Source organism: Pseudophryne corroboree, chromosome 4 (assembly GCF_028390025.1).
Source record: "Pseudophryne corroboree isolate aPseCor3 chromosome 4, aPseCor3.hap2, whole genome shotgun sequence".
In the NCBI taxonomy this organism is placed as follows: domain Eukaryota; kingdom Metazoa; phylum Chordata; class Amphibia; order Anura; family Myobatrachidae; genus Pseudophryne; species Pseudophryne corroboree.
Window position 1 is genome coordinate 300,832,647 of NC_086447.1, and position 20,153 is coordinate 300,852,799.

The following is a 20,153-nucleotide window of genomic DNA, read 5'->3' on the forward strand; positions in this document are numbered from 1 at the left end:
ATGTGGGACTTGTGGATGGAGCCCTTAATTCGCTTAACAAGGATTCACGGGTGGTCAATCTGTTGAAATCAGAGCACTACATTTTGGCCACCGTGCTCGATCCTAGATTTAAAGCCTACCTTGGATCTCTCTTTCCGGCAGACACAAGTCTGCTGGGGTTCAAAGACCTGCTGGTGACAAAATTGTCAAGTCAAGCGGAACGCGACCTGTCAACATCTCCTCCTTCACATTCTCCCGCAACTGGGGGTGCGAGGAAAAGGCTCAGAATTCCGAGCCCACCCGCTGGTGGTGATGCAGGGCAGTCTGGAGCGACTGCTGATGCTGACATCTGGTCCGGACTGAAGGACCTGACAACGATTACGGACATGTCGTCTACTGTCACTGCATATGATTCTCTCACCATTGAAAGAATGGTGGAGGATTATATGAGTGACCGCATCCAAGTAGGCACGTCACACAGTCCGTACTTATACTGGCAGGAAAAAGAGGCAATTTGGAGGCCCTTGCACAAACTGGCTTTATTCTACCTAAGTTGCCCTCCCACAAGTGTGTACTCCGAAAGAGTGTTTAGTGCCGCCGCTCACCTTGTCAGCAATCGGCGTACGAGGTTACATCCAGAAAATGTGGAGAAGATGATGTTCATTAAAATGAATTATAATCAATTCCTCCGTGGAGACATTGACCAGCAGCAATTGCCTCCACAAAGTACACAGGGAGCTGAGATGGTGGATTCCAGTGGGGGCGAATTGATAATCTGTGAGGAGGGGGATGTACACGGTGATATATCGGAGGATGATGATGAGGTGGACATCTTGCCTCTGTAGAGCCAGTTTGTGCAAGGAGAGATTAATTGCTTCTTTTTTGGTGGGGGTCCAAACCAACCCGTCATTTCAGTCACAGTCGTGTGGCAGACCCTGTCACTGAAATGATGGGTTGGTTAAAGTGTGCATGTCCTGTTTATACAACATAAGGGTGGGTGGGAGGGCCCAAGGACAATTCCATCTTGCACCTCTTTTTTCTTTAATTTTTCTTTGCGTCATGTGCTGTTTGGGGAGGGTTTTTTGGAAGGGACATCCTGCGTGACACTGCAGTGACACTCCTAGATGGGCCCGGTGTTTGTGTCGGCCACTAGGGTCGCTTATCTTACTCACACAGCTACCTCATTGCGCCTCTTTTTTTCTTTGCGTCATGTGCTGTTTGGGGAGGGTTTTTTGGAAGGGACATCCTGCGTGACACTGCAGTGACACTCCTAGATGGGCCCGGTGTTTGTGTCGGCCACTAGGGTCGCTTATCTTACTCACACAGCTACCTCATTGCGCCTCTTTTTTTCTTTGCGTCATGTGCTGTTTGGGGAGGGTTTTTTGGAAGGGACATCCTGCGTGACACTGCAGTGACACTCCTAGATGGGCCCGGTGTTTGTGTCGGCCACTAGGGTCGCTTATCTTACTCACACAGCTACCTCATTGCGCCTCTTTTTTTCTTTGCGTCATGTGCTGTTTGGGGAGGGTTTTTTGGAAGGGACATCCTGCGTGACACTGCAGTGACACTCCTAGATGGGCCCGGTGTTTGTGTCGGCCACTAGGGTCGCTTATCTTACTCACACAGCTACCTCATTGCGCCTCTTTTTTTCTTTGCGTCATGTGCTGTTTGGGGAGGGTTTTTTGGAAGGGACATCCTGCGTGACACTGCAGTGACACTCCTAGATGGGCCCGGTGTTTGTGTCGGCCACTAGGGTCGCTTATCTTACTCACACAGCTACCTCATTGCGCCTCTTTTTTTCTTTGCGTCATGTGCTGTTTGGGGAGGGTTTTTTGGAAGGGACATCCTGCGTGACACTGCAGTGCCACTCCTAGATGGGCCCGGTGTTTGTGTCGGCCACTAGGGTCGCTTATCTTACTCACACAGCTACCTCATTGCGCCTCTTTTTTTCTTTGCGTCATGTGCTGTTTGGGGAGGGTTTTTTGGAAGGGACATCCTGCGTGACACTGCAGTGACACTCCTAGATGGGCCCGGTGTTTGTGTCGGCCACTAGGGTCGCTTATCTTACTCATACAGCTACCTCATTGCGCCTCTTTTTTTCTTTGCGTCATATGCTGTTTGGGGAGGGTTTTTTGGAAGGGACATCCTGCGTGACACTGCAGTGACACTCCTAGATGGGCCCGGTGTTTGTGTCGGCCACTAGGGTCGCTTATCTTACTCACACAGCTACCTCATTGCGCCTCTTTTTTTCTTTGCGTCATGTGCTGTTTGGGGAGGGTTTTTTGGAAGGGACATCCTGCGTGACACTGCAGTGACACTCCTAGATGGGCCCGGTGTTTGTGTCGGCCACTAGGGTCGCTTAGCTTAGTCATCCAGCGACCTAGGTGCAAATTTTAGGACTAAAAATAATATTGTGAGGTGTGAGGTATTCAGAATAGACTGAAAATGAGTGTAAATTATGGTTTTTGAGGTTAATAATACTTTGGGATCAAAATGACCCCCAAATTCTATGATTTAAGCTGTTTTTTAGTGTTTTTTGAAAAAAACACCCGAATCCAAAACACACCCGAATCCGACAAAAAAAATTCGGTGAGGTTTTGCCAAAACGCGGTCGAACCCAAAACACGGCCGCGGAACCGAACCCAAAACCAAAACACAAAACCCGAAAAATTTCCGGCGCTCATCTCTAATTTGTGTCTGATCACCTGCATCTTTCTTTCCTTTACTTACCCCCTACACCTCTCATTCCCTGTGCCTCACTCCCCCATCTCACCCCCTGCACCTCTTACTCACAGGGCCATCTTTTCATATAAGCTTAATGGGCACTTGCCCAAGTGCCCCAGGAGTATAAGGGCCCTAGGCTGATAGCTGAGGATCCCCTTTTTCCAGGGGTACCAGATTTTTGAAACTTCAAAGCAGTGGTCCCCATCCAAGCCTATCAGTTGCTCTTCCCAGCCAGATATCTCAGGTTCTGTCTGACTTAGCGTTTTTCTGAGGTTATACTCCAAAAGTGGGAACTCTTTCCTTTTGGTGGACACTAGAAGCTTGTTTTTTACTATGCCCAGAACCAGAGATATCAACCTTCCAGCAGCTGGTCCCTGCTCCAGCTCCACACACCTTGTATGGGGTTTTATATATTCGTCAGTGGATTGCTTTGGCTCCTGGACTCTGACCCCCAAGTCCCCAGTACCTGCTGAAAGGTGGGACTCTCTAGTTGTTAAGCCCACTCCACTATCCACCCCTCTACTGTATATTAAACACCCCCTACCACCCTGAAAGTCCTGTACCGGGTCCCCTTCTACAGTTTAGTGTTCTCCCTCCTGCCCCATCTCCCACCATCTGTGCAGTAAAGAATCAGAAATTACTGCTCCAGGTCCTACATGCTGAATGGAAGATAGAACACCCCCTACCACACACAGGGCATCAAAGCTGCCGCTAAAGTACCCCCCATCCCTACCGCTGGAAGATGGGTAGGAGCCCCAGTGCACTGCTTTGCCCAGGGGCCTACATTGCTCTTAAGATGGCCCTGCTCGTTCACCCATCTCAGCCCTTTCTCCACCCATTTCACCCCCTGCTACTCCCACACACACTTATAGGTGTGCGCACGGGGGGTAGGATAAACTCCTGCATCGCTGCCTGGGCTGTTACAGTCACCCCCTCCCGCTGTGCTGATGGTCAGACTCACAGCTGAACTGTCAGCTTAGTTGTGGGTGGGTAGGCTGGCCGCACAGCCCAGCCCATCCTGCTTCCTTGTGGATGGGTGGCTGGCTGCACAGCCCAGCCCATCTGCCATCATGGTCCGACTGCCTCACTGTGTGACGTCAGCACGTCACACAGCGCTTCACACAGCACGCCCTCTCTCACTTCCTGCCCGCACTGCGCTGTCATCCCGGCTCCCGCCTGTGCTCAGTTTCTAGTGGCAGTGGAAGTCACTCATGTGTGCCTGCCATTTTCGTCAGCACTCACCACGCCAGGACTGTCTGGAGCTCCTAGGACTGCTGGAGCAGAACAGTGGTGGTCTCTCTGGACATCCTGCCTGAGCCTACAGAATGTGAGTGAGAGTCAAGACTTGAATGAGTCACTCACGCACTCACTGTGTGCAAAGGGGAAAGAGAGGGGTTCAGGCCAGGCAGGGGGTGGGGGGATAAAATTTTGTATAAAAAAACAGAGGGTTATTATTACCTTGTACTCTCTCTCTCTCTCTCTCTCTCTCTTTCTCTCTCTCTCTCTATATATATATATATATATATATATATATGTCTTGAAAAGAGCTGGCACTCACCCCAAATGAATATTGCTCCGGTGCCCTCTGGAGTAATACACATACAGCAAATAGAACCATGCAGCGGCACTCAGAGACTGGGATCCAGTCTCTGAGTGCCGCTGCATGGTTCTATTTGCTGTATATATATATATATATAGATGTCGTAGTGATGTCCGGCACTCAGAGCAAGTAAGTGGTAATGTGCTGCGGTGCCCTCCTTGAGGGAATGGTGTCCCACTGTATAATTCCAAGGGTAAAGCAGGCGGCACTCAGCAGTCTGGATTCCATTAAACTTTTATTGAACAACCGACATGTTTCGGAGCTTCCTCCGTCCTCAGGGCAGTAATAATCAATGTGCACAAACGTACTTTCTTAAATCCCCAACCAAATCAAAATCACAATGAGCTCTAATGTCACTCACCTGCTCCACAGCACGCCGACGATGCCGCTCTCCCGGTCCACTACCGCGTCTCACGGGTGACGTCATCATGGCGCGCCGTGTCGCAGGGAGTTTCCATGGTAACCAGGACGCTGTTACACTGCGTCCATAGAGCCGCCTGTTAGTGCAAGCCAAAGCAGATAAAATCAAAAAATTAAAAACGTGAAAACATGAACACCATTTAAAAACAGGCACTGTCATAAATAGCTCGTAAGTCCCATATTATTAATAACAGTTTACACAAAGGTACGTGTTAATGATACCATAAAGGCTCATAATAAACACTAAATGCAGGATAGAGTTTACTAAACTAATAGGCAAAAATAAGAACAAAAAACCATTCACTTAGTTACAAAAAGCATTGCAGACCCAAATTCTCATTAAGGCCCTTAGGGGAAATAGTCCCCAATGAAAAGATCCATCTGGACTCCTTCTGCATCAGGATCCTATTCCTATCGCCCCCCCTATGTGATTTAGGTACGTGGTCAATTAGAATAGCCCTAATGGATGCAACATTGTGTTTGGCCGCTAGGCAATGTCGGGCAAAAGGCTGCTCACTATGCCCCTTCTCGTAAGCCTTCTTTTTTTTTTTTAATTCAAAAGTTTTTATTGAAATTTTCCATAACATTCAAATACAATTACAACAAACTACAGACCCTCCCCAGCAACTGTTGAAAAGCTTAACAATAGTATTGCATTTGATACTTACAAAGAAAATGTACATATAGGTAAGGCAAATAAACAATTGTATGTGGAAGAATTTAGCAGTTCGTGTGGTTCTTGTGCAGAAGTGCATGCCAGAGTGCGCCGGCACGGCAGAGTCACTGATTTAGAGAGACATCAATCGGTATTTAGTTAATAACCCCATTCAGCCACTATCATCCAAACATGGTCCCACAACTATCTGTGTATATATGGTGAGTTTAACCACCTTTCCCAAATACAATAATATTTTGTTTCAGCACGTCTACTCATGTACACATACCTTTCGTGTTTGACAACCTCGTTAGTGAGGGATATCCAGGCTGCGGTGCAAGGAGCGCTAGTGGCCATCCATAGTCTGGCTATGCAGACCTTGGCCAGCATGCATAGGTTGGCAATGTATCGTTGCATATTTTTATCAAGGCCATCGTCATCAAAAGCCGCTAGTAAACATACAGCAGGCGTGCATGTATCTAAGGGTATCCCGGTATCATTCATAACTCGAATAACCTCATTCCAGAATACCTTAACCATAGGGCAATCCCATAATAGATGCCAGAACGTGCCCTCCATCGAGCCGCATTTAGGGCACTTGGAATCCCCCCTACCCCCCATCTGTAGCAAGCGCATAGGGGTAATGTACACTCTGTGAAGTATAAATAGTTGAATCTGTTGGAATCTTGCTGAAGTGGAGGAGGTGCGGGGACATCCTAGAGCAGCATCCCAAGCGTCCTGGGACAAGGACCCCAAGTCTGCCTCCCATTTTAAACGAAGGAGTGGCATGTCAGTCGGGTGTTGCGAAGTGAGCAGACTAGAATATATCCGGGACGTGAGGTGGGAGCCATCCAGGGACTGCAACATCAGCCTAACAGGGGACTGCTGCAGCTGAATTGAGTTGTCAGGGAACTGAGCAGAGCAGGCATGTCGTAACTGTAAATATCTATAAAAGTAGGTATGGGGAATTGGATATTCTGATTGTAGCTGCGAAAAGGATTTAAACACATTCCCAGAGTATAACTGCCCAATAGCATATACACCCCATCTGCCCCATACGTCCCGGATCCCCAGACCCCTCAGCTCCTTAAATCCAGTGGTTCCATCTAATGGTGCATCCGGATCCCAGCCCTCACTCAAAAGCAGAGTACCAGCTTGCTTCCAAATCATCACTGCCTGCTTAAATATTGGTAGGTCAATTAAGTTGTTATTGCCAGATAGCAAGCAGTTCAATGGAGTGAGCCCAGGAGCCAATGTCGACACCACCAGAGAGGGAAGATCCAGCCCAGATTCGTCTTTAAGCCAGTCGTAGATATGTGCTAGTTGAGTGGCCCAGTAATACAGTCTAAAAGATGGTACCGCCATGCCCCCAGAGTCCCTATCCCGCGTCAGGGTGTTCAGTTTAATCCGTACTCTCTTGCTAGACCATATTATGGAGGATATGCAACTATCGATGTGTTTAAATATCGCTTGGGGGATATAAATCGGGGAGTGTTGCAGTATATACAATATCTTAGGTTGTGCCGTCATTTTAATTAGACTAATTCTCCCGGTGACAGTCAGCGGGAGCCTGCCCCAGATCGCTATCCGTGATTTCAAATAGTCCAATTGGGGTTGTACATTAAGGTTTATATATCGGGACGGGTCGTTAGATATCCAAATTCCCAAGTACTTAAAGGCCTCCACCCACTGAAGTGGGAGGGATATTTTAGGAGTCTCTGGGCACCGGCCCCTGAATGGCATTATACATGATTTATCCCAGTTAATCAAAAGGCCCGAGTACACCCCAAAGTCATTAATTATAGTAAGGATAATAGGCATGGTGACAGAGTAATTGGAGACAAAAAGCAATATGTCATCTGCGTACAGAGCTATTTTATCCTCTCTCGGGCCAATTTTAAAACCGGGTATAGTAGCAGCATTTCTAATGAGACACGCCAACGGTTCTACCACCAGTGCGAATAGGGCAGGGGACAAGGGGCAGCCCTGCCTGGTCCCCCTCTGCAGTGGGAATGAGGAGGAGACAAAGCCATTAATCGATACTCTAGCCCTAGGGCTCGAGTACAGCAATTTAACCCATTTTATAAAGCCAGGACCTATCCCAAATTTCTCCATGGTCCCCCAGAGAAACTTCCACTCCACAGAGTCAAATGCTTTAGCAGCGTCCAATGAAACAATAATCGAGGAGTGGTCATCCCCATGGGGGACCTGCAGATGGGTGAACAATCTCCTAAGATTGATTAGCGTAGATTTCCCAGGCATGAACCCGGTCTGATCGTCATGAACCAGCTGGGCTATAACTGAATTAAGTCTAACCGCCAATATTTTAGCTAAGATTTTGATATCAGTAGGTAGCAGGGATATGGGCCGATAAGATTCCACCCTGGTGAGGTCCTTATCAGGCTTCAGCAGAACAATAATCAGTGCCTCAGACATGGATTCTGGTACCTTTCCTTCCCCAAACATTCCCTCATATAGAGCCAGCAATCTAGGCGCGCAGAATTCCCTGTGCTTCTTGTAGAATTCTGCTGGTATACCATCCAACCCTGGCGCTTTACCACCAGGGAAGGACTGTATGGCCCTTTCTACCTCGGCTAAAGAGATCGGAGAATCGAGGAATTCTCGTGCATCTGGGGTCAGTGACGGCAAGGGGATAGCGTCAAGGTATGACAAGAGATCTTCCTCCGTGCAGGTCAATCTAGTATTATATAAATGAATATAGTAGTCAAGAAATTGGTTGACTATGTCTGGGGTATGGTCATATACGATGTCGTCGTGATCTATAAGGCTAATCACAGTATTAGACGGTTGCTCAGTACGTGCCAGTCTAGCGAGGAACCCGCCCGGTCTGTCACCTATAGCATAAAGTGAATGTTTAGTAAAGAGTATACTGTACTTAGCTTTGTCAGTTAGACAGTCGGTCCATTCCCTCTGTGCTCTCAGCCAAGCCTCCTTAGAGGAGGACAAATTATCAGTCAAGTAGGCAAGTTCCAGGGACCTACAGGAAGCCTCCAGAGTTGCCTCTTTTTCCCTATATGATTTCTTCAGAGTCGAAACCGCCCGTATAAGGGTGCCTCGTAGGTGGGACTTAAATGCGTCCCAGAGTATAGGTAGAGGAGCAGTGCCCTCATTAAACTGCAGAAATTCCGCCCACTGTCCCTCTAGCGTCTCATCAGCATCCAGCCTAGTAAGCCAAAAAGGGTTTAACTTCCAGAAAGCCTGACCTCTCAACCCTCCCATATCGAGAACCAGGGAGAGCGGGGAATGATCAGAGATCCCCCTGGTTTCGAGCTGCACCGAGCGCACCCGCGGTAGCAATTCAGGAGAAATCAGAGCGAGATCTATTCTAGAGAAAGCAGAATATGTAAGTGAGAAGCAGGAAAATTGTTTGGTACCAGGGTGTCTTTGACGCCACACATCGACCAGCCCCATGCCCTCCACCATAGCTCTAAATGAACCACCTCCACGTCCGGTAGGTGTCCCGGCAGCCGTAAGCCTATCTAGGGTCGGATCTAAGGTATTGTTGTAGTCCCCCAGGCTAATGACGGGAGCTTCAGGGAACAAAGCTATAAACTCTGCAGCCTTTTTAAGGATTTCCGGGGAGTATGGAGGCGGTATATAGAGTGCTATCAGCACAAGTGACATTGCATGAATCTGGCACTTAATAAAAACCGACCTACCCCATGGATCAGTCTGTACCTGCTCTATCACGAACGGGACATGCTTCTTGATTAAGATGGAGACTCCCCGAGAGGAGGAGGTATGGGTTGAATGGTAGGACCAACCCACCCAAGGTTTCTTTAACGATAGAACTCTAGCCCCAACTAGGTGAGTCTCCATCAGACATACAATGTCCGCCCCTAATTGTTTGATCTGTCTAAGGACCAGCGTCCTTTTGACCTTGTCGTTTAGGCCCCGCACGTTCCAGGAGAGAAATTTGACTAGGTTATTTGCCATTGGATCGCTGTGTACCGAGCAGTTAAGACTCTGGCAGCCCGCACACCATCCAGCAGGCACCACACCGCACTTCCAATAACATGACAATTCACATTTTCCACATACCACAATACAGTTAAGGAAAGAAAACAAAAACAGTTCAGCAGTTGCATAGTAATCCTTAAAACTAATCCCCCAGGTATCATCCCAGACCTTGGGAAACCTTTACCCCCGAGTCCCACACCCCCCTCCCTGTACACCACCCCGAACATTGGCATACTTGGATCCCTGCAACAAGAAATTATCCCCACCCCTCCGTCTACAGAGAAAACAAACTCTCTAAAATCCTAACTGTTCAATAGAAAACCGGTAGGCAAAAAATACAGTGGCGACTAGACATGTCTCAGCGCCCTCCGTACATTTAAGGCATCCTCCCACTTAAACTAGAAAAAGTTTCCTCCCCCCCCCCCCCACAGAGACAGTCCCTGTGGCACTGCATCGTGGCATGAAGCGCAACTTTTAGGCTGTTCCCAACTCAAAAAAAAAAAACTCCCCCTAGTAAAACAGTATGGGGTCTATCCTTTCAAGGCAGGCTCCCCGATCGCCCCCCCCCCCCCCCCCAGCCACCCACTAACAGAGGGACACCTTATGAAGCCCACTCCGAGCTCCCGAGCACAGTAATATCACAGGGCAGTAATAAGTATATGTGTCACAGTTACAGCATACACCCCCCCAGCTCCCCCCTGAAGCTGCAGACAGGAGTGAACGTCCAGGTGTAGAGGAGAGCGTTCATAGCAGGAGAGTAAGCATGTGTCTTCTTTAATCATCTGCCAATGCCCGTCTAGCCGGCCTAGCAGTGTCCAGCCACGCAGAGGCCTCTCGAGGGGTTGTAAAGAATTTCGCCTCACCATCCACCACTACTCTCAATTTAGAAGGGAACAGCATGGCATAGGATATGTTGAGTTCACGAAGACGTCTCTTAACCGGGGTAAATTGGGCCCTATTCTTTTGGACTTCCACCGTGAAGTCAGGGAATACGGATACACGGGAGCCATTCCACATCAGTGGGCCCTTAATACGATTCAACCTCAATAGAGCATCCCTGTCACGGTAGTTGAGGAGCTTAGCTATCAAGGTGCGGGGAGGCGCCCCAGGTGGAGGAGGGCGGAAGGGGACCCGGTGGGCTCTTTCCACGGTGAAAAAAGGTGAGAAGGATTCCATCCCGTAGTTGTCCGTGAGCCATTTTTCCACAAATTTTTCAGGAGCCTGGCCTTCCTCGCGTTCCGGGAGGCCCACAAAGCGCACGTTGCACCTTCTCAAACGCCCCTCCATATCTAGCAGTTTGTGTTGTACATCCGTCATTTGGGTATTGATATTAGTAATCTTGGTTCCCAGTGGCTTCACTAAGTCCTCAAGGGAGGAAGTGCGAGCCTCCACTTCACCTACCCGTTCCCGGACCCTCTGAAGGTCATGATGTATAATAGATAGGTCAGATTGAACTTGACCAATTTTGTCCGCCAGCCTAGCCTCACTAGCCACCACAGCCTCCAGGACCTTCTGTAGGGCAGCGTCAGGAGGAGCGTCCGGGATGGCCGAGTTTCGCGGGGATTCAGGCGGAGGAGAGGAGGTGCGGTCAGGGGTCACCTCTTTACGGGCAGGATTAGATGACCGGGAATACTTCTCCAGCTTAGCAGCGGCGGCAGATTGCTGTGGTTTCACCATTATGTTGTAAAGGGAAGCACCCAGGCAAAAGCCAATAGTATAGAATAAAGTAGCTAAGGTATATTGCAGGGTGTATATCGGGTCAGGCACCTGTCAGAAGTAAGCAGGCAGCCCCACTTCAGAGGCGCACAGTGACTATATTGCAGGGTTTATAACAGATCAGATCAGACTCCGGGCATGAGGGAGCAGTCAGCCGCACTTTGCAGGTGCCCAGGTATTGTATTGCAGGGTATTTGTCAGATCAGTCTCTGGTCAGAGGGGAGCAGGCAGCCACACTCTGCAGGTGTACAGACATTGTATTGCAGGGTATACATCAGATCAGACTCCGGTCAGAAGGGAGCAGGCAGCCACGCTGCAAAGGTACACAGGCACTCAATTGCAGGGTAAACGTCAGATCAGACCCCGGTCAAAGGGAAGCAGGTATCCACATTTAAGGGTACACAGGCACTGTGTTGCAGGGCAGATATCGGATCAGACTCCAGTCAGGAGGGGGCAGGCAGCCGCACCTCAAGGTATACAGGCACAGTGTATGTAAAATGCCTCCTGCTATTATCCGCACTGCAGGCTTTATGGAGTGTGGGTGTCAGCAGGGGGATCAGGGCAGACACGTCTAGGCTGGGAGTTATTGGGGCCAGGGCACCTCTCGGTCCAGCATGGACACGAGGCTCTCTTCCCCTTCCAGCAGCCCTCGGTCACGCTCCACACGTCGGGCTCAGGCTCTAATGGCAGCAGGATAGAATCTCAGGAGGGGGCATAGCAGGGCCCATTCATAGTGTTAAGCTTACCCCTCTGAGCCGCTGACTCCGTCTTCTGCTGAGCCCGGCGTCGTCCCGCGTGCGAGTCACATCTGCAGTTCCGGCGTCTCCCTCTCGTGATGGCGCCGGCTCCTTCCCGCGCAACGACGCCAGCAGCACTTGTCGGGTTCGTGCAGACACGGCAGCCGCCGTACACAGCCAGGGGGAGAGTCACCGCAATCAGGGCTAGTTCCCCCGCACTTAGATGCCTCGCAAAGTATAGGTGGGAGATCAGGAGATGTTGTGCAGGATAGTGTAGACGGAGAGCGCCGATCAGATGCAGCTACTCCATGTCTGCGAAGCCACGCCCCCCCTCTCGTAAGCCTTCTTAATAGCACTACGATGAAGGGCCATACGTTCCCTAAATTGGCGAATTGTTTTACCTATATAGGCCAAACCACAAGGGCAAGTTAAAAGATAAACTACATGTGTAGTGGTGCACGTGAGTCTGTGTTGTATTTTTATTTTACGACCAGTATGTGGATGGTTGAATGTAGCCCCTGACATCAGGGTGTTGCACGTAGCACATCCCAGGCAGCGATAGCAGCCTAACTTTTGTCTCAAAAAGTGTGACTCCCTAAGCTTGGTGAGATTGGTAACATCAAGCTTCATAACCATGTCTCCCAAATTCTTGCCACGGGTATAACAAGGCATCAGAGGCGTCACTAGCGTTGGTGTCACCCGGTGTGGTAACTCATGGTGTCACCCCCCATGGACCTCCTCCCCTATCACACCACACAAAATTCTGGTGAAGGGGGGGGGGGGGGGCGTGGTGATGGGTTTGCTAACAAAAATCCTGCTGCGATCAACTTGGAATTACCCCCTATAGCCAGAAGTGCCGCACTGTTTTGAATATGCTATGAATATATAGTTTGTGAGGGCACCAGACACAGTTTTTCTGTTTAATGGAGTGTTGAACTATATGCTACATAATATATATATATATGTATATATATATATAAATGTGTGTGTGTGTGTGTGTGTGTGTGTGTGTGTGTGTGTATATAATATACACCCAGTATCATAATATGTATATACCCAGTGCAATGTCAGAGATCCTATTGCCTGCTTATCCCCCCTGTCCAAGTATTTCCTATCCCTACCCGCCTCCATTCCCCTAGTACTGCCCAAACTTCTATCTACCCTTACCCCCTTAAAACCCCCAGTACTGCCTGCCCTCACATCCCATAATATGTGATAGGACACAGAAATGTTGAGTAGGACCCCAATTTTTTAAAGTGAGGAGTCCCTGGGACCCACAATTTTTTTTGCTGTGCACGATCACTGCAACACCCATTAGCACATTGATCCACCCACCCTATCAGCTGACATAACGCTCCCCTCACACAGCAGCACCCATACTTCGCTCACACAGCATCCACACTACGCTCACACAGCAGCACCCATACTACGTAACACAGCACCCATACTACACTCAAACTGCATCCATACTACACTCACACAGCACCACCCATACTTCGCTCAAACAGCATCCACACTACGCTCACACAACAGCACTCACACTACACTCACACAGCAGCACCCATACTTCGCTCAAACAGCATACACACTACGCTCACACATCAGCACTCATACTACACTCACACAGCAGCACCCATACTACGCTCACACAGCAGCACCAATACTACACTCAAACTGCACCCATACTACGCTCACACAGCAGCACCCATACTACGTCACACAGCACCCATACTACACTCACACAGCAGCACCCATACTACGCTCACACAGCAGCACCCATACTACGCTCACACAGCAGCACTCATACTACACTCACACAGCAGCACCCATACTATGCTCACACAGCATCCACACTACGCTCACACAGCAGCACCCATACTACACTCAAATTGCACCCATACTACGCTCACACAGCAGCACCCATACTACGTCACACAGCACCCATACTACACTCACACAGCAGCACCCATACTACGCTCACACAGCAGCACCCATACTACGCTCACACACAGCACCCATACTACGCTCACACACAGCACCCATACTACGCTCACACACAGCACCCATACTACGCTCACACAGCAGCACCCATACTACGTCACACAGCACCCATACTACACTCAAACTGCACCCATACTACGCTCACACAGCACCCATACTATGTCACACAGCACCCATACTACACTCACACAGCAGCACCCATACTACGCTCACACAGCACCCATACTATGTCACACAGCACCCATACTACACTCGAACTGCACCCATACTACGCTCACACAGCAGCACCCATACTACGTCACACAGCACCCATACTACACTCAAACTGCACCCATACTACGCTCACACAGCACCCATACTATGTCACACAGCACCCATACTACACTCGAACTGCACCCATAGTATGCTCACACAGCCCAAATTACCCCCCCCCCCCACAGCACTCAGTAATCCAACAATTTATACATCCCGCATTCACCCCCATACAGACACATACACACATCAGAAATGGATTCTGCTCATCATGGACATGGAGAAGCCACTATAGAAGTTACCTGACATCATGCAGCAACATCAGCAGCAACTACATGCTCGTGTAGTTACAGTCTGGGGGCGGAGCTTGTGTGTGTCAGGCTCAGTCAGGACCCGGAGTGAGGAGAGAGTGGACGCTGGAGGAGAGGGGAGGGCTGGCCAGTGCACTGCCTGCACGGGTCTGTGGCTGCTGCCTGCTGATCTCACTGACAGGTGAGAGTGTCGGGCTTTAGGAGGCGGGGCCTGGGAGGAGGGGGTGTGGACGCAGCCGTGGACCAGGCATTTTCATGTCAGGGGATGGGGGTGCATGTGAGTGTGCGGCTCATTTTGGTGTCACCCTATAGAAGGGTAACACCCGGGTGCGGGCCGCACCCCCCGCACCCACCTCATGACGCCACTGCAAGGCATGATACGTGTCTCCGCTAGAGATGACATGGTCTGGTCTGTCTGAATGATAGGCCACATTTGTTTGGCCTTTTGTATCACTCTTTTACTAGCGGTAGTGTGGGTGTTAACCCAAGCTAATCTTTTAAGGTCGTTAGAGACCTTCATCGGTTGTAAGGTATGTTCGCGTGGTATGTTTAAGACCTTAGTTTTAGCCGCCTGTAACTCTCGCAGTGGATAACCTCGATGCGCAAATTTAGTCAACATGTTATCTAATGCCACCACGATTTCTTGTGGGTCAGAGGTAATCCGTCTCACTCGTAGAAACTGTGAGTACGGTAACCCATGTTTAAGCGCTAATGGGTGGAAGCTTTGGTGACTAAGGAGCATATTGCGATACGTGGGTTTGATGTAAATGGCAGTTGATATCCTCTGGTTAGAACAAATGATAGAAACATCTAGGTAATTAATGTTAACCTCATCTATGACATATGTAAATTTGACTACTTGTGATGTCAAATTGTGCCTATCCCACAGGTCCGCAAGCTCCTCCCTAGTACCCCCCCAAAAAACTAATAAGTCGTCTATATACCGCTTATAGTATATAACATGCTGCATAACTGCAGTGTTCAAATAGAACATCTGTTGTTCCACCTTGTACATGAAGGCATTGTACATGAAGGCATTGGCGTACGATGGGGCCACCGCCGACCCCATCGCACAACCTGCCTGCTGCAAGAAAAATACACCGTTAAAAATAAAATAATTGCGGCTCAATACCATGTACAATAATTTCAAAAACACTCCTAATTCAGGACCTTTATACAATTCGTTGTCCTGCAGTAGCAGACGCACTGCCTCAACACCCGCAACATGCGGAATGCAGGTGTAGAGGCTAGTAACGTCTGCACTGCAGAGCAAGGTATGTGATGGCAAGTTATCCAAGTCCTGCATCTGTACTAGAAGTGAAGTGGTGTCCTTAAGATAGGACGGAATGGCTTGAACACACGGATTCAAATAGGCATCCAAATATACTGATACCGGATGGTACAAAGAGCCACGTGCCGACACAATGGGTCGGCCCGGAGGGTCAACTAGCGACTTGTGTACCTTCGGGACCGTATAAAACAAGGGTACCTTGGGGAATTCTACCATAAGAGCCTGCTTAACATCAAGTGAAATGAGGTCCTGTTCACAGACCTCCTGTAAATAGTGATCCAATTCACTTTTATACTCAGAGGTGGGGTCCCTAGTGAGTTTACTGTAAGTAGCTGTGTCATTAAGCTGACGGTCACACTCCTTAATGTATGCTGTCAAGTCCTGGACCACTATTGCACCCCCCTTGTCAGCTTTGCGGACTACTATGTCCGTACGCTCTGCCAAGCCTTTTAATATCTTCCGCTCCCCCCTGGATATATTACTAAACGGAACGGCACTAGGGACAGTGCCCTCCCTTTCTACCATCCTAAGGAAGGTTTTAATGGAAGGATTCAGACTGGGGGGGTCAAAATTGGAACCAGGCATAATTTTACGTAATTGTGGAGGTATCGATTGACACAAATCACTAGAAGGTCTAGAGTTAAAAAACTCTTTGCGTCTCAGAGTCCGACCAAGACGATGGACTTCCACTTTCCAAGTGAGTGGATCCGGGTCTCTAGCTGGCACAAAAGACAATCCCTTGGCTAATAAATGATATTCCTGGTCGGTCAAGGGTGTGGATGACAGGTTAAAGATAAGTTCCTTCAAGCTCGCGGAGGATTTTGTCCGGAGGATCCTTTGATTTTGCTGCGAGCGCCTCGTCCTTGTCCTCTTCCTCGTCCTTTGGGAGGGGTTTTGTTGGACCGTGTCGATCTCCCCCAGTGGCGTAAGTTCGTCCTAGTCGCCCGGAGGCATGATACATTTTGGTGCCCCCCTACACATACACACACATACCATATGTAGCTATCCGGCACCCAGGGTGAACAGTAGCAGCGTGCTCAGGTACCTTTCCCAATAGTAATATAGATACACATAGAAAGTGGACGCACTCCAAGTCAGTCATTACAATAAAACAGACACCAGCATACCATTATAGTACACCTACAGTGCTCCCTCACCCGCCAGGTCTCCATGGAGATGCTTTGGCGCAGCGGTGTGCCAATATAATTAGTGTTCACTGTGGTATTTTTTTAGGGCAGGGTGCTGATCACGGGGAGGGCACATTTTTCATTCGGGAGGGCACATTTTTAAGTTAGATGGGCAAACTTAGGTACATACTATAATGCTTGGTGCTCCCATTCCTATGGCCAAAACATGGACAGTGCGCACCGAAGGTGCGCAGCAAAAATCTAGGGGCGTTGTTTCGTGGGGAAGGTAGTGCCCCTAATACACATTGCACCAGTTAGAACCTCCTATACACACTGCGCCAGGTAGAGCACGTTATACATATTGCGCCAGATAGAGCACATTATACACATTGCGTCAGATAGAGCACATTATACACATTGCGTCAGGTAGGGAGCACTGAGGCACATTGCACCAGGTAGAGAGCACTGAGACACATTGCACCAGGTAAAGAGCACTGAGGCACATTGCACCAGGTAGAGAGCACTGAGATACATTGCACCAGGTAGAGAGCACTGAGACACATTGCACCAGGTAGAGAGCACTGAGGCACACTGCACCAGGTAGAGAGCACTGAGGCACACTGCACCAGGTAGAGAGCACTGAGGCACACTGCACCAGGTAAAGAGCACTGAGGCACACTGCACCAGGTAGAGAGCACTGAGGCACATTGCACCGGGTAGAGAGCACTGAGGCACACTGCACCAGGTAGAGAGCACTGAGGCACACTGCACCAGGTAGAGAGCACTGAGGCACACTGCACCAGGTAGAGAGCACTGAGGCACACTGCACCAGGTAGAGAGCACTGAGGCACACTGCACCAGGTAAAGAGCACTGAGGCACACTGCACCAGGTAGAGAGCACTGAGGCACACTGCACCAGGTAGAGAGCACTGAGGCACACTGCACCAGGTAGAGAGCACTGAGGCACACTGCACCAGGTAGAGAGCACTCAGGCACACTGCACCAGGTAGGGAGCACTGAGGCACACTGCACCAGGTAGGGAGCACTGAGGCACACTGCACCAGGTAGGGAGCACTGAGGCACACTGCACCAGGTAGAGAGCACTGAGGCACACTACACCAGGTAGAGAGCACTGAGGCACACTGCACCAGGTAGAGAGCACTCAGGCACACTGCACCAGGTAGGGAGCACTGAGGCACACTGCACCAGGTAGGGAGCACTGAGGCACACTGCACCAGGTAGAGAGCACTGAGGCACACTGCACCAGGTAGAGAGCACTGAGGCACACTACACCAGGTAGAGAGCACTCAGGAACACTGCACCAGGTAGGGAGCACTGAGGCACACTGCACCAGGTAGAGAGCACTGAGGCACACTGCACCAGGTAGAGAGCACTGAGATTAATGTTTACAGCTGCAAAATACTTACAAGGTTAATTTAGCCCAGGGGGACTCTCATGTACGTACCGGGTCTGGCGGCGCACGGCTGGCCGACGTGGAGGGGTCCGGCAGGCAGCAAACGGCGGGGCGGCAGGGCGCACAAAAACGGGCAGGGCGGGATTCAGCTGTCTAAAAAAGGGGCAGACACCTAGCGTGAACACTAGATATATATTAAAAAAAACACAAACGCCTCATTCACTTAAACACTCACACACGTCTCACTTAAACACACACGCCTCTCACTTACATACACATGCCTCTCACTTACACACACCTCTCACACACGTGCCTCTCACTTACACACACCTCTCACACAAGTGCCTCTCACATACACGTGCCTCTCATATACACATGCCTCTCACTTACATACACATGCCTCTCACTTATAGGCCCTACACACATAGCGATTTCACTGCACGATATGAACGATCTTGTTCATTAATGAACGAGATATCGTTCATATCGTGCAGTGTGGAGTCCCCAGCGATGAACGATGTGCGGCCCCGCGCTCGTTCATCGCTGGGGCCATGTCGGCTGTGCATGCAGGCCAATATGGACGAGATCGTCCATATTTGCCTGCAAGTCTACGGAGCCGAGTGACGGGGGGAGTGAAGAAACTTCACTCCCCCCGTCACTGCCCCCCCGCCGCCGGGTCGCTCGTCGGCCGTATCGGCCGTCGGGCACCTTGGTGGCGCATCGCCTAGTGTGTAGGGCCCCTTACATACACATGCCTCTCACACACACACACACACACACACACACACATGCCTCTCACTTACATACACATGCCTCCCACTTACATACACATGCCTCACACACACACACACACACACACACACACACACACACACACATATGCCTCTCACTTACATACACATACATGCCTCTCACACACATGCCACTCTCACACACACATCACACATGCCTCTTTTACTTGAATGTACAACTTTCCTTAAAAACACACACACCTCACTTAAAAACAAGCACACACAAAACACAGTACTTCCCCCCCAAATACACCTCTCCCCCACCCCCCACACAGTGCCTACCTTTGGCTATCATCCAGAGCATGGAGGAGCAGAGAGTTCTGAGCTTCCCTCGGCTGGCTTACTAAGGGCCCGGGAGGAGCTGTGCTCTGGAGCTCCCCCTAGCTGCAGCCAGTGCCATCTCTCTCTACAGGAGGCAGCTTCCGTGTCACTGACACAGCTCCTCCATCTGCAATAGCAGCGCAGTTCTCAGGCTGCGGGAGACAGTGGAGGAGATGCGCCCCCTTGTGGCCAGGAGCCCGGCGGCAGCCGACTCCACTGCCTCCCACAGTTCCGCCCCTGATCTCCCCCCTGCCGACTGATCTAAAGGGATATGTGTCTCACGAGATTGATTAGAAGAAGAGGCCGCCTCTGAATCACTAGCTGACGTACTTGTACCCGGTGCTGTGTCCCTGTATTTTCTAAAGGGAACTCTCCGTTTGGAAAAATGTTGTCCTTGGTTAGAAGTAGCATTACCAAGCCATGGGTAAACTTGTCGTTGTGCATAGTCTCTCTGGACCTTGACAAGCTTATCCTTTTTAAAACGGATGAGGTTCAGTCGGTACTGTTCAATTTGAGTGCTCAATTTATTCACCCAATCATTATTGGAATCAGACACCAGTGTCGGCTTATGTTTTAATTCAAAGTCCTGCAGCTGCGTGGTAACCAGGTTAAGCTCCCTGGTCGATTCTTCAACCACAAGCAGTAGTAGATCCATCGAGCATTTATTTAGGATCGCAACCCACCGCCTGCAGAATTGTGGGTTGTAGCGTCCAATGGTCGGCGAGTTGCGAATCCTAAAACCTCTGGGAATGAGGTTACTGCGGTAATAATCAGAGAGTGTGATCCCATGGTATGTAAAATCACACTCCCTCTGCTTCAAACGGAGCCAATTT

At 49.8% G+C, this 20,153-nt stretch overlaps 1 long non-coding RNA gene across 1 annotated transcript; it reads right to left on the reverse strand.

Annotated features, from left to right (window-relative positions):
* Positions 1-4,577: 4,577 nt before the first annotated feature.
* LOC134909420 (uncharacterized) lies at positions 4,578-19,387 on the reverse strand. Its single transcript, XR_010175929.1, has 3 exons — positions 19,282-19,387; positions 18,260-18,361; positions 4,578-4,800 (listed from the first exon to the last, which is right to left on the reverse strand). It is a non-coding gene; the product is annotated as an uncharacterized LOC134909420 (long non-coding RNA).
* Positions 19,388-20,153: the final 766 nt, after the last annotated feature.